The 14,735-nt window shown below is 40.5% G+C and overlaps 1 protein-coding gene across 1 annotated transcript in view; it reads left to right on the top strand.

Annotated features, from left to right (window-relative positions):
- The first annotated feature begins 312 nt into the window (after positions 1-312).
- Positions 313-14,735, top strand: part of spab (space blanket) — a 402,024-nt gene continuing 387,601 nt past the window's right edge. The window contains exon 1 of the mRNA XM_067148619.2: positions 313-377. The gene's annotated coding sequence lies outside the window, so the exon portion shown is untranslated. The remainder of the gene's footprint in view (positions 378-14,735) is intronic.

Genomic DNA, 14,735 nt, shown 5'->3' with positions numbered 1-14,735 from the left:
ATCATCGTTTATTCTTGCTTGCCGTGTGTTCGTCTCTCTTATGGAGCAAACACTTTCCTCACTGTGTGTTAGGATGAAGGTTCCCGATTGGGATCCTCTTATTGCACAGTGCTTCAAAACATAGTGACATAAATCCTAATAGATCATTATCATCGTCATCTAGGGACTGGACATAGACGAATGAGCAAAGCGGGCGGTGATAAGAGCGTCCATATTTCTCTCTCACTCTGACCGCGCATGTTACCGCCCCTGCCACCCCCGGCCGCCGTTTCGCGTTGGTTATAGATCGACGCTCCTCACCTGGAGACCGCAGTCCAAGGCAGAACTCCGTAGCAGACACGCAGGTCCTTTTCATCTGACAACTAAGAAAGATAAAAGGTAAGAAGGATCTTCTGCTTCATTAAATAACAGATGCTTTAACATCTGATTTCACAAGAAGTCAGTATGATACTTATAGTTTATTTCAGTCTATAAAACAGATCACGATTTCTAGCGGGTTGTTCTTCAAATATTGTATCAGTTCAAAAATGGATAATACTCCCTTAGCAACCGTAAATAGAAGAAAAATATTGCATTATAGTAAAAATTATGGATTTTCAAAGTTTTTAAAGACTTCATTTCAAGTACGCTTGTGCAATGCCTGAGCGCGCATGAGCAATTTGAGGAAGGCATGCTCGGTTCCTTTACTGGGAAAGATATAGTTTACATTCTACAACAGATAGTAGTGATCCTAGAAACACAGAATAACAATCGATCTAGTTTCGGAAAGAAATGAGTAAAGGTAACTTTACAGCAGGAAGGAATTACTGCGAGTGACCAATTCAAAACTTTCGGAGGGATTTCATCAAGTAGAAACATTTCTCCCTATATCGCGGACTTTTATCGTTTATGTCACTATGAATATCTTGTGTTTGATATCAGCATATATCATATACAGTCATACCTCCATTAAACTAAATAAATGAGGTATTACAGGATTTCGGATAACCAAAATTTTGAAAAATAATTCAATGGTGATATTTTGTTTTAAATGGCAGAAAATGACTCGTAGATGATTTCGAATGACTGTATTTAAATTATAGTACTAATTTTCAGATTATCATGGCCACCAATATGTTAGAACAAAATAGATACGTACACAAATAATTATTCTCAAGTACAGTATTATTCTACTTTGCTCCTTTTTAAACATGGGAATTGTTGTGAACTTTCTTTTCAGAGCGTTTTCTTGCATCAGTATCTGCTGGTGGTTCAAAAACACTAAGACTATTTGAAGAAATAGAAGTAATGTAGATAAACACTAATTTTTTGGTAATAACTCAAGCTCTAATTTAAGAAAGCGGGAAAACACTTACATCTAAAGCATTAAATCCACGATTGGCGGTGACAATATTTAACACAAACCAGGCCTACGTCATTAGATGCTGGATACGTAATGACTCAAGTAACTCACTCTCCTTGCTTTTGCACTCTAATTTTCTTCGGAAACTAAAATAATTTTCGGAAAATTAACAAGTATTATGCCTATAAAAAGCAACTGGGAATTCCGATTAGACGTTATTTACAATGATGAAGGTTTTACTGTATATTGTATCTACACTCTTTATTATATTGTTAGATCTTGATCTAGGTGCGTAAACAAATTCGATGCTCATCAAGACACCAAAAGCCATAAACTTCAATAGTCTCTTCACATATAACTAGAAATAATTACTTCTTGTCTCATGTCTATAATAATATGATGAAACAAAATATCTGGGTTCTGTAAATCACTTTCCAAACCGATACATCCTAAATGTACCTTCAACTTAATGAGAACTTCGACTGAACGCCAATTTCATTATTTTAGGGGGGAGTGACAATAGCACAAGTTTCTCACCTAGGTGGTCGCGGCTTCAATTCAGGACTACGCATCTGCTATTCTTAAAATGAAAGATTACTTTCTACTGGCTGAATTTTCCATTACCTTGTAGGTCCCAAACTTGTGATCATATCGACCGTCATACAACACTACGAGCTTGTTTTTCTTACTATTTTCCTCCAGTAAAAATAGCCATGTTCTTTGTCCATTTTTAAAGTATTTCTCTTTCTATAGCCATTAAGGAAATCTATGATTCTTAGAAATTAAGTCGGTAGGGCAGCCTTGATTCATAAGTTCCTAATTATACATTCCGTTAAGCGTGCTCATCAGAAGTAAAGTCAATTAGAAGTGTTTCAGCGGTATGCATCTTCTGGAACCGAGATAGCCGTCTGCGTTGCCGAGGCGGTAAGACTGTGTTTGTTTCACAAAGAAGGACATGAGTTCCGCACTCCTTTGGGAACTCAAGAAATTTAGTCACGAGATTTCCACATCTGAGCAGACACACAGCCCCTTTGGTTCTCTCGGTTTACCTCGCCGGGTTGAGTGGCTCAGACGGTTGAGGCACTGGCCTTCTGACCCCAACTTGGCGGATTAGATCTTGGTTCAATCCGGTGGTATTTTAAGATGCTAAAATTCGTCAGCCTCGTGTGGGTTGATTTACTGGCACGTAGAAGAACTCCTGCAGGACTAAATTCCAGCACCTCGGCATCTCCGAAAACCGTAAATGTAGTCAGTGGGACGTAAAGACAATAACATTATTATTATCAGCCTACGTCAGACGTGAGTACCTGTAGTCTGAAAAAGGGGAAGATTTTCCCTTTGCGGACACTTCTACGAAGTAAAATATTATGACCTGGTGCAAGTGATATTCATCGCAGTGAAATTTTCCGCGGGGCCCAGTGCATTGATGGGAGGGATAACGTGACAGCATGACAGCCACTTTGTTCGATAACTCTGAGTAGCCTCTCGAGGCCAAAACGTGTCCTCAGGTTTAAGGCGGTCGGGTATAGAGTTAACAACTATCCCCCACTTAATATCAAACTAACGTTACCTTTCTCTTCCTCTCCCCTATGGGTCCTAATGGGATGTACAGAAAAGGCACTTAACCATGATAACATCCGTAATGTTTTGTTTAGGCTACGTGAAATACTTTTATTTGTTTAATGTTCTTTCAATTACTCGACTTTTAGAGACGCCAGGTTGCCTATCTCTATCCCGCAGGAGTTGTCTGATATGCCCGTAAACAACGACACGGAGTTGTTGCTTTGAAACACACTCAAATGCCGTCGACATTTGTCGATATCGAATCCGATATCACAGAAAATGTATACCAGTCACTAACTGACTATGGAAGAAAAATTATGTATTGGATTATCTTTTTTCCTAATTAAATCCTAAAGAGAAACTCCTCCTGCTGGTTGGCAAAACCAACAACAGATAAAAGAAACATTGTTAACAGGAACTGATTAGGAGGTCGATCATTTTGATTCCCTAACATGGGTGGCTATCATGTGGATTACCACTCTGGTGGGTGCTGGTGGTAAAAGTAAATAAAACTAGACAACCATCCCCTAATATTGTCGCTTTCGAGACAAAACCTCCTATGTGGAATTTTTTTTTTTTTTTTTTTTTTTGCTATTTGCTTTACGTCGCACCGACACAGATATGTCTTACGGCGACGATGGGATAGGAAAGGGCTAGGAATTGGAAGGAAGTGGCCGTGGCCTTAATTAAGGTACAGCCCCGGCATTTGCCTGGTGTGAAAATGGGAAACCACGGAAAACCATCTTCAGGGCTGCCGACAGTGGGGCTCGAACCCACTATCTCCCGATTACTGGATACTGGCCGCACTTAGTGGAATATTTTAGCTTAGAACTTTGGCCGGTAAGTTTCTGTCATTTCATCATCATCATCATCATCTGTTTACCCTCCAGGTTCGGTTTTTCCCTCGGACTTAGCGAGGGATCCCACCTCTACCGCCTCAAGGGCAGTGTCCTGGAGCTTCAAACTCTTGGTCGGGGGATACAACTGGGGAGTATGACCAGTACCTCGCCCAGGCGGCCTCACCTGCTATGCTGAACAGGGGCCTTGTGGAGGGATGGGAAGATTGGAAGGGATAGGCAAGGAAGAGGGAAGGAAGCGGCCGTGGCCTGAAGGTAGGTACCATCCCGGCATTCGCCTGGAGGAGAAGTGGGAAACCACGGAAAACCACTTCCAGGATGGCTGAGGTGGGAATCGAACCCCCCTCTACTCAGTTGACCTCCCGAGGCTGAGTGGACCCCGTTCCAGCCCTCGTACCACTTTTCAAATTTCGTGGCAGAGCCGGGAATCGAACCCGGGCCTCCGGGGGTGGCAGCTAATCACGCTAACCACTACACCACAGAGGCGGTTCTGTCATCTAAGGTGCAATATTGTGTGAACATTGTCAAGGCATTCTCGCTCTTCATAACGTATGTGCTGCTGGTCAGTATATCTCCAAAAATATTATCACATAGGAGGTTTTGTCCCGGCAACGTCGATATCCTACATTTTCAGTGATGAAGTTACAAGGATATCAGCGGACACAAAAATATGTACCATAAACGCAGTATTTGATGAAGATTGATAACTGGAGAAATTTCGATAAAATAAATGTTTTTTTACTCAAAAGTAGAAGGTGCCAAGACCTATGCTCGGAATCGAAAAGACAATCGTAAGTGGAACTCCAAAATTTGGATTTCAGTTTTTCCGTACCTTCTTTTCCTGGCTTTTTCTTGATCATTTTTATGGGAACTTTTTCGTGGATTTAGCCCAGTCGTACGGCCAGATGACTTTCTTTCCGCCAGCTCGTATGCTCTTACTGTCGTGTGCTTTAACGGTGGTTTGCAGTGTGATGTGTTGTATGCAAATATATACGCGTATTAATACGAACATAAACATCCAACCCCCGAACTAGACGCCGTTAAAATTCCTGACCCGGCAGGGAATTGAATCCAACACCCTCTGAACTGTACCACTACGCTGAACATTCATCCTTATCTCTATTATTTAATGTCGGCGTAATAGTCTTCAGCTCCTATGAACATGGGTTCGATTCGTGGCCGCGTCGGCGATTTTGACGGCGTTTAGTTGATTCCACTAGCTCTGGGCTATATATTTGTGTTCATCTTAATTATTTACAGTTACATATAAAACATCAGACCATCCACCACAACAACACTACATAGTGAAAATATAATTATACGTAGAACTGTCGTAATCAATCAATCATCAAGGGTCGTCGCCCAGGTGGCAGATTCTCTACTAAGTGTTTACCTTCAGTCGCTTAAGTGCGGCCACTATCCAATATTCGGGGGATAGTGGGTTTGAACCCCACTGTCGGCCGTCTTGAAGATGGTTTTCCGTGGTTTTCCATTTTCAAACCAGAGATGTTTGGTATAGAACAAAAATGGCTAACCGGACCCCAGGGAAATCGGGAGGTTGTGGGTTCGGATCCCACTGGTATCCGCTTAGCCATTTTGTCCTGTAATTAAGAATTCCTCAACACGTACTTTAGGTATGGAGCACAACCTAATAGGTTGAAAGATATTTAGATTACATTGCGGTCGTGAAAATTCACTAGTCAAGTGTATTACTTTCTTTTTTCTGAATCTGTTTTCCCTCCAGGTTTCTATTTTCCCTCGGACTCAGCGAGGAATCCCATCTCTACCTCTTCAAGGGCAGTGTCCTGGAGCTTGAGACTTTGGGTCGGGGAATACAACTGGGAAGGAGGGCCAATACTGCACCCAGACGACCTCACCTGCTATGCCGAATAGGGATCTTGTGGTGGGATGGGAAGACTGGAAACGATAGGCAAAGAAGAGGGAAGGAAGCGTCCCTGGCCTTAAGTTATGTACCATCCCGGCATTTTCCCGGAGGAGAAGTGGGAAACCACAGAAAATCACTTCTAGGATGGCTGAGGTGGGAATCGAACCCTCCTCTACTGAGTTGGCCTCCAGAGACTGAGTGGACCCTGTTCCAGCCCTCGTACAACTCTTTTTGAATTACGTAGCAGAGCCGGGAATTGAACCCGGACCTCTGAGGGTTGCAGATAATCACACTAACCACTACACTATAGTGACGAACAAGTGTATTATTATTATTATTATTATTATTATTATTATTATTATTATTATTATTATTATTATTATTATTATTATTATTATTATTATTATTATTATTATTATGGTACTATTGATATAAACTTTTAGGAGCTTTCAAGTGTTGACTTCTTCTCCCCAAATCATCTAGAAAATCACTGGAGCAACATAGAGACTTATCTGTTGTGTAAAAATACATACGGTACCTTCTCATCATCATCATCATCTGTTTACCCTCCAGGTTCGGCTTTTCCCTCGGACTGAGCGAGGGATCCCACCTCTACCGCCTCAAGGGCAGTGTCCTGGAGCTTCAGACTCTTGGTCGGGGGATACAACTGGGGAGTATGACCAGCACCTCGCCCAGGCGGCCTCACCTGCTATAGTGAACAGGGGCCTAGTAGGGGGATGGGAAGATTGGAAGGGATAGGCAAGGATGAGGGAAGGAAGCGGCCGTGGCCTTAAGATAGGTACCATCCCGGCATTTGCCTGGAGGTGAAGTGGGAAACCACGGAAAACCACTTCGAGGATGGCTGAGGTGGGAATCGAACCCGCCTCTACTCAGTTGACCTCCCGAGGCTGAGTGGACCCCGTTCCAGCCCTCGTACCACTTTTCAAATTTCGTGGCAGAGCCGGGAATCGAACCCGGACCTCCGGGGGTGGCAGCTAATCACGCTAACCACTACACCACAGAGGCGGCACGGTACCTTCTACTAGTACAAATTCAGAACCTTTTACAATTTTGAAGGTCATTGTACAATTCCCAGTGATAGTAAAGTACTCTATTCACAAGCAGTTTTCATCGAAAGTTAGAAGTAGTCCGTCGTTACATTCATAATATTTTGTAAGAAGTGGAATACCTTTGTAGCACACCAGAAAATAATAATAATAATAATAATAATAATAATAATAATAATAATAATAATAATAATAATAATGATAATAATAATAATAATATCCGCCCGTGTCGTGTAGTGGTTAGTGTAATTGGCTCTCAGTCCCGGTGACTCGGGTTCAATTCCCGGCTCTGCCACGAAATCTGAAAAGTGGTACGAGGGATGGAACGGGTCCACTCAGCCTCTGGAGGTCAACTGAGTAGAGGGGGTTCGATTCCCACCTCAGCCATCCTCGAAGTGGTTTTCCGTTTTTCCCGACTTCTCCTCCAGTCAAATACCGGGATGGTACCTAAGGCCACGGGCGCTTCCTTCCCTTTTCATTGTCTGTCCCTTTCAAACTTTCAATTCCCCAGCACTGGTCGAGGTACTGGTCCTCCTCCCAGTTTTATCCCTCGACCCAAAAACTCACGCTCCACCTTGAGGCGGTATAGGAGGGATCCCTCGCTGAATCCGAGAAAAGAACCAACCCTGGAGGGTAAACGGATTAAGAAAGAAAGAATTAATGAAAGGAAGAAATAATAATAATAATAATAATAATAATAATAATAATAATAATAATAATAATAATAATAATAATTGGCTCTACTACCCTTCACCATTCACCGCTCAATGATATTGAATGAAGTATGAATACGAAAGATGAGTGGTCACGAAGAGCGCTGCCCCGGGAATTTAAGTAAAGTATCTCAAAGGTAGTCACGGTTTGAAGTGAAATTAGTTAACAGAACCAAGCGACCGCTGGTCAGCCCGAAGTTCTGCACATTTCGATATGGCGCGTGGATAGCACGGTGAATCCTCTCGGTCGTTGTTCTTGGATTTCTAGACCTTGGCCGCTATCTCACCGTCAGTTGGCTCTCATATAGGCTCAGTGGACTTCGATCATCCCTGTGACCCAGGTTGAAAAACCGAACCTGGAGACTCCGGGTCAGTAGCAGTTTCGCTACTCCTGCTCTGCGGGACCGGCATATAAGGATTCCACTGAATGCAATTTCAAGTCCTTTTAGTTCAGGTGTGAGTGAATAATAATTGTTTTTGGGTTTACAAAGAAACGTCATCCTTGCTTGTTAACTAACCTAATTCTATTGGAATTAACTGACTACAGACCGAAACATTCGCTAAATAATTCACTCGTGTAAGGTATCAAGCTTTCTCCATATTCAAGAAAGTAGACGAGCCCGCAGTACACGCAAGTTTCCTTTTAAATTTTCCCTGCATATTGCGTTCAAATCCCGCCTATTAAGCTTCATTCGTGGATTACTTTCAATTCGTTTTTAGCAATGCTTGGAAATATAAGTTAAATGTTCGCTGCTTATTCTCGCTAGGGTCATTAATGTATGAAGTAGTCCTTCCCTTACATGCTAGCTTTGCAGAGTATTAGTCCCGTTACCCGTGCTTTTACGCCTATATGCTTGTACAGAATAATACCTTGACAACTGATTTGTTGCCTTTTCTGTCCCCCTCTCATACTCTTTAGTTCTAAAAAATTTCGCTTGTCATTCCCATGTTGTCCTCGGTGTATTGAAGGGTCTATGTGACGAAAATGAGTGTTCAAAATGCATTCGAAGTTTATCTAAGGACAGAAGGTCTAAGAAGAGGAAGTTCACCTAAGTCTAATAAACGACAGTTCTGAAAAATAACGTCTAATAAGCAATCATATCTAGCAGTAAATGAGTTCTAACATCCCCTCTGTCAGTCAATAATAATTAGACTAATACAACAATAAATTCCTACAATCATGATAAAGCAATTACTGGCAGGACACGTTCGAATGCGGCATCATGATCCAGGAGATTTATCTGATAAACTTACGTCAGGTTGAGGTTGGGGTAATTACCAGTACCATAAATACGAAGAAAATACCCTCATCTACCTCAGAGATGAAACTATCAACTCCCGAAGAAGATGATGCTGTGGATTAATAGTCCTGGTAACCTTCTTTCAAGATAGTATAAAACATTGTTATAAAATTAGATAGCAAACTAAATGGAATAAAATGTAATCACTATATAGAATGTATCTTTTACTTTAATAATAATTTATTGATGGTGTGCCCGACTCGTTGGCTGAACGGTCAGCGTACTGGCCTTCGGTTCAGGGGGTCCCGGGTTCGATTCCCGGTCGGGTCGGGGTTTCTAACCTTAAATGGTTAATTCATACGGCACGGGGGCTGGGTGTATGTGTTGTCTTCATCATCATTTCATCCTCATCACGACGCGCAGGTCACCTACGGGTGTCAAATAGAAAGACCTGCACCTGGCGAGCCGAACCCGTCCTGGGATATCCCAGCACTGAAAGCCACACGACATATCATCGATGGTGTCAACAACTTCCCACATTAACAATTTGCCAAGCTGACAAAGTAATAAGTTACACGCATAGATACATATTTTAACAAAAAATGGTATATTAATATCATTAAATAAATCAGGTCCGTATAAATCAAATCGGAGTATGTTCACAGATCCTAGAATTGCAGCAATGACAATTTTATCGACGCTTTCCACTTGCGGCTCAAGCTCTTTGCAATTTTTTTTAAAGAAGTCTGGGATGATGCCACTTGCTCCAACCATCAATCGGATAGTAACCCAAACTCACATAACAATTAGACATTATATAATTGGACGTGGACTTTTTATTATAACTCGTTAGTGGTTTAATCTTCCAATAACACCCCGCAAGCTTTCGCTAACGCAAGGATGGGAAAGTGCTAGGACTGGAAAGATACCGGCCGTGGCCTTAATTGAGGTACAACTCCAGCATTTGCGGGGAGCCTCCGTGGCTCAGACGGCAGCACGTCGGCCTCTCACCGCTGGATACCGTGGTTCAAATCCCGGTCACTCCATGTGAGTTTTCTGATGGACAAAGCGGAGGCGGGACAGATTTTTCTCCGGGTACTCCGGTTTTCCCTGTCATCTTTCATTCCAGTATCACTTTTCATTCTCATTTCATAGCATTGATCAGTCATTAATATCACCTTGGGAGTGGCGACCCTATTGTAATAATAGCTTATAACTGGTTCATTCATCACATCCCTGACCCGGTCAAAGACTGGACAACAGGTTGTAGGTTTTCATTTTTTTTCACCAGCATTTGCCTGGTTAGGAAACTGGAAAACCATGGAAACTATCCTTATGGCTTTCGATGGTAGAATTCGAATCCATCATAACCTGAATGGAAGTTCACACCTACGCGACCCTAACCGTACATCCAACTCGCTCGGCAAGTAGACTTTAATCAGACGTAGTTTTAATTGGACCATACTCGGTTAGACCTCTTTTATCAGACATACTGTCATTGGATACACAATAAAGCGAGTTGGGGATATTAGGTCGTGTAATGCTTATCATAGTCTTCAATTCGGGAGATGGCGGATTTGAATTCCACCGTAGGCAGCCCTAAATATCGTTTTCCGTGGTTTTCATTTTCAACACCAGCAAATTCTAGGACTGTTCCTGACGCCACGGACGTTACATTCCCAAACCTACCTAGCGTTTTCCCATCCTTGCGTCATCGAAAATCTTCGGCGTGTTAGAACAACGTTAAAACATTAGCAAAAGAAAGGACCTGAATACATATTTTAGGCCTAATGACATTAGACATAATTGTTTTAGACCTACTGACTGTGGGTTAATGAAAACTACCTTCTTCGTCGAATAAAATTCACATGTTAAAGATACGTGATGAAAACACCTTTCTTAATCACAAACTGATCACTGATTCATTAGTCATACTATCGTTAACATTAAGAACAATAATGGTGAATCGTGATTCAATCACTGCAACTGGTACGTTGGAAGGATGCAGCAGTGAAATGTAAAATTGGGGAAACACGACGATATGATATGGAGATTATTCTAGTCGAATGGCTTCATCGACCCCGCAACTCAATAATACTTCGTGTATATGTTATACTGAACGAATAATTGGTTGTCTTCCGTTTGAAACGCGGTCCCGGTGAATGTATGATTAACTTGAAGAACATTTTATCGGTATTTTTATTGTATTTGTAATGGTATTGTAGTAACGTCTCATTCACCACGTGTTGGCTTTAAAATCCCGCAAGCTTGTGCAATCCTTGAAGAGTATACCGTAATTATGTTATTATAGGAAAAACTCAGAGACCGAGTAAGGCATATTGCTCATGCTCTCATGCTTGAACTGTATCAATAAGCGATACATGTGCTACGGCCAGTAATTTTCCCCTCAACATTGTCACATAACGGTATTTCGCGGCGCAACGACTTTATATACAATTCTCGAGGTTTCGAATACATCACATTAAAGATGACTGACGTAATTTTCCGTGACTTTTCTGTTAACTGGAGGGATCCTGTGTTTTCGTCTTCTAATATGTGTCCTAATTTATTTAATTAATGTATTTGCCTAGTGTGAAATTGAGAAACCACGGAAAACCATGTCCAGGGCTGCCCACAGTGGGGCTCGAACAGATTATCTCCCGAAAACAAGCTCACAGCTGCGTGCCCCTAACTGCACAGCCATCTCGTTCCGTTTTATTATTATCTATATATTGAAAAATATATGAAAACTAAAGTCAGTCAGCCCGGCCATTCTATCCGGTCGATTTCCTTTATTTGTTTAAACTGAAAGGTATTCATGCATAGATTTTTCATCAGGTACTATAAATCATTTAACTCCCGCCTTCCTCAAATTATTTCATTTTTTCAATTTTTTGTCTCTTTGAAGCAATCATTTCTTTGGTTCTAATTGAGGTTTGGAGTTCGTTTTGGCGTAAGAACACTCAGCGGATCAAGTTCTTTCATTTCAGCTCTTAACTATTCACATTGGTTGATTCTGAAGAAATTTATGAGTGCACATTTAATTTGACGTCTCATTTCTTCAACATTTTTTCTCATTGAAGCAATCATATCTTTCGTTCTAATTGAGGTACACAGTTCGTCGTTTTGATCTAAAAACACTCAGTGGATCAACCGCTTTCTTTTGAGGTAATGACTACTTAAATTGTTACATTCTGAGAATAGTTATGAGTACATTTGTCTCCATGACGAAGATCTTTGAAGGACTTTTAACAATTCGGCGCGTAGAGTTGTTCCAAGGGACGTTTAATTCAATTTCTTTGTGTGACGTATTTTCAAGTGTATTGTTGACATAATATTACATTCTATTACCACAGCAGATCATGTGCTTTATTTCATTAACTCGAAACTTTGCAAATACTACCGTGAGGATAGTAACGAACAACACCATACTTTGTACATTGCGGGCGGAGCCAACGGGAAACTGCTAATTATTATTATTATTATTATTATTATTATTATTATTATTATTATTATTATTATTATTATTATTATTATTATTATTATTATTATTATTATTATGGCGGCTGTGTGATAGGACGTATCGTTTGCGAGTGATAGTGAATTGGTACTTATAAGAGCAATATTTCACAATACAGACTGTATTAGTTGTGAAGAGTGTAAGAAGCAAACGTTGATCAACGGACGTTAAGGTGAATCTGTGTGAAATGTTTAGTGTCGTTAAGAATCACGAACTACGGTTGCATGAAGGTACTTAACCTAAACGAATAAGATTTAGATTCGAAGCTTAGACAACATCGAAACGTAATAAGTAGTTCACAAGATCACCGCTAAAGGCGTATTGGAACAATAATTTTGTGGTACTATCACTTGAGTTGTGAGGAAACAACACTAGAGCGCAGTTATACACCTAGTGCTAATGTGGGTCGTTCGCGTAATGTTCTGGTGATAAATGGAAACATCTACTAACACAATCACGCGTGATCAAAATCAAATGGTTACTCTGAGCATCGAATCATCGAATAAACTGAAAGAATCAAACGATGTCTCGCGAGATACCGACCTAATTATCCTATCTACAGCTGTGGAACAAGGTGAGGGAGAGGGGGAAGATGACCCAAACATGGTCGAGACGGCAGAAGTACAAAACAAAGAGCTTATATTTGTAACATTAGTCAATGAGATTAAAGAATGCGACAAAGTAAAATGGATCGAAAGATTGCAGCAGATGATTGATGCACGGTTTAGCAGGATGCCCCGAGGATGGTGGCCGAAAATAACCAAAGAGTTTCAACAACGCTTTGACCAAGGAGCTCGTCAAATTGATGTCAGGAATTTATACAATCGATTCAGACACAAGAGTCAGAATATTAATGCATATGAAACGGATAACCTCAAAGAAAATAATGCAATACAAATGCCATCTATGGTGAAGAACACAGACTTGTTCCTCAAAGTGAAACGAACGTTATTGACAAATATTGATGAATACTGTAAGAAGAAAGAAGCAAAAACAAGAACTAAGAAAATATTTAGCAAGGAAATAAATCAAGAAATATTCGAAATGATGAATGTAATCATAAAATCTGAACGAGTAGAACAGCAAATAACCACGATCGCCGAAATGAATGATGTGTTGTATGCATGCCAACAGACGTATGAGATGGTGACAGCTAAAGAAAAGAAGGCATCTGTCTGGAAAAGCTCTATCGAAGCCAAGATCAACAAATTGAATAGAAAATTGGAAATAATTGATGCCCACCGCCCAAATGAAAGAGCAAGTAAAGAGTTGATTAGAATGTGTAGAGAAAATCGAATTCATTCAAACAAGAGTAGTGATATTCAGAAGATGCGCGATACGATTCTTGAGAAAATAGCTATTTACAAGAAGAAGATAGTGATAGCTGAAAATCGTATAGCATCTAGGAACACAAACCGAAAGTTTGAGTTCAATAGGAAGACCTTCTATCGTGACCTTGAAGGCGACAGATTTACAGTAAGTGAAGATATTAATCTTGAAGAAACCAAACACTTTTGGACTACAATTTGGCAATATGATGAAAGACAAGATTATGAACAACTGATCCAAGAACTAAGTCCAGCGGAAGTGGAGGTAGATATGGACAGAGATAAGATAAAAGAGGTCATATCCAGGTGTATAAAGTACCTTGCGAACTGGAAGGCAACAGGACCTGATTTTGTATATAATTACTTTATTAAGAGGATGTATGCACTACATGAGAGATTAGAACAACTAATCCACGAAATAATCCAAAACCCAGACTTGATCGATGAAGAGCTTTATGCTGGGATAACATATTTGATTCCAAAAGTCCCGAATGCAAACATACCGCAGCTCCTGAGGCCAATTACATGCCTTTCAAATTTATTCAAATTAATCAGCAAAGTGTTCACGGTCAATGATTTCTGTGACGTGAACAATATTATCTCAAGTAATCAAATGGGAACACGCAACCGATGTCAAGGCGCTAAGGAACAAGCACTTATAAGCAAAACCATAAACGAAAAGTACAATAATAAATTGTGTAATGCTTGGGTGGACATTCAGAAAGCATATGATTCGTTGTCACATGAATACCTAATTGAATGTCTACGGGAGATACATATGCCAGAAAACATCATTAAATTTGTCAATAGAACACTTGACAAACAGAGAACAACATTAATATGTGGAAATAAAGTGGTCGGTGACGTGAAAATAAATAGAGGAATATTACAAGGAGATGCTCTATCACCCAAGTTGTTCGTTATTGCTATGGAATCGTTAAGCAGAATTTTAAATAAGAACTGCGAGAAGATCCAAGCAGATGAACATGGAAGAATTGAGTGCAACCACCTCATTTTCATCGATGACATTAAATTGTTCGCCAAAGATGTGCAGACATTGAACGAGCTGAGCCAGTGGACGAATCAATGTCTCAATAACATGGGTTTTACAATCAATCAGCAAAAGTCAGCGAACAATATCAATTCGAACCATATCTTTGGAGAGAAGGTAAATGACGTGGAAGGATACAAATACCTAGGAATATTAGAAGACTCGAGA

This window comes from Anabrus simplex, chromosome 5 (assembly GCF_040414725.1).
Source record: "Anabrus simplex isolate iqAnaSimp1 chromosome 5, ASM4041472v1, whole genome shotgun sequence".
Lineage (NCBI taxonomy): Eukaryota > Metazoa > Arthropoda > Insecta > Orthoptera > Tettigoniidae > Anabrus > Anabrus simplex.
The sequence above is the reverse complement of the archived record's forward strand: the minus strand, read 5'-3'. Positions and strand labels throughout refer to the sequence as shown.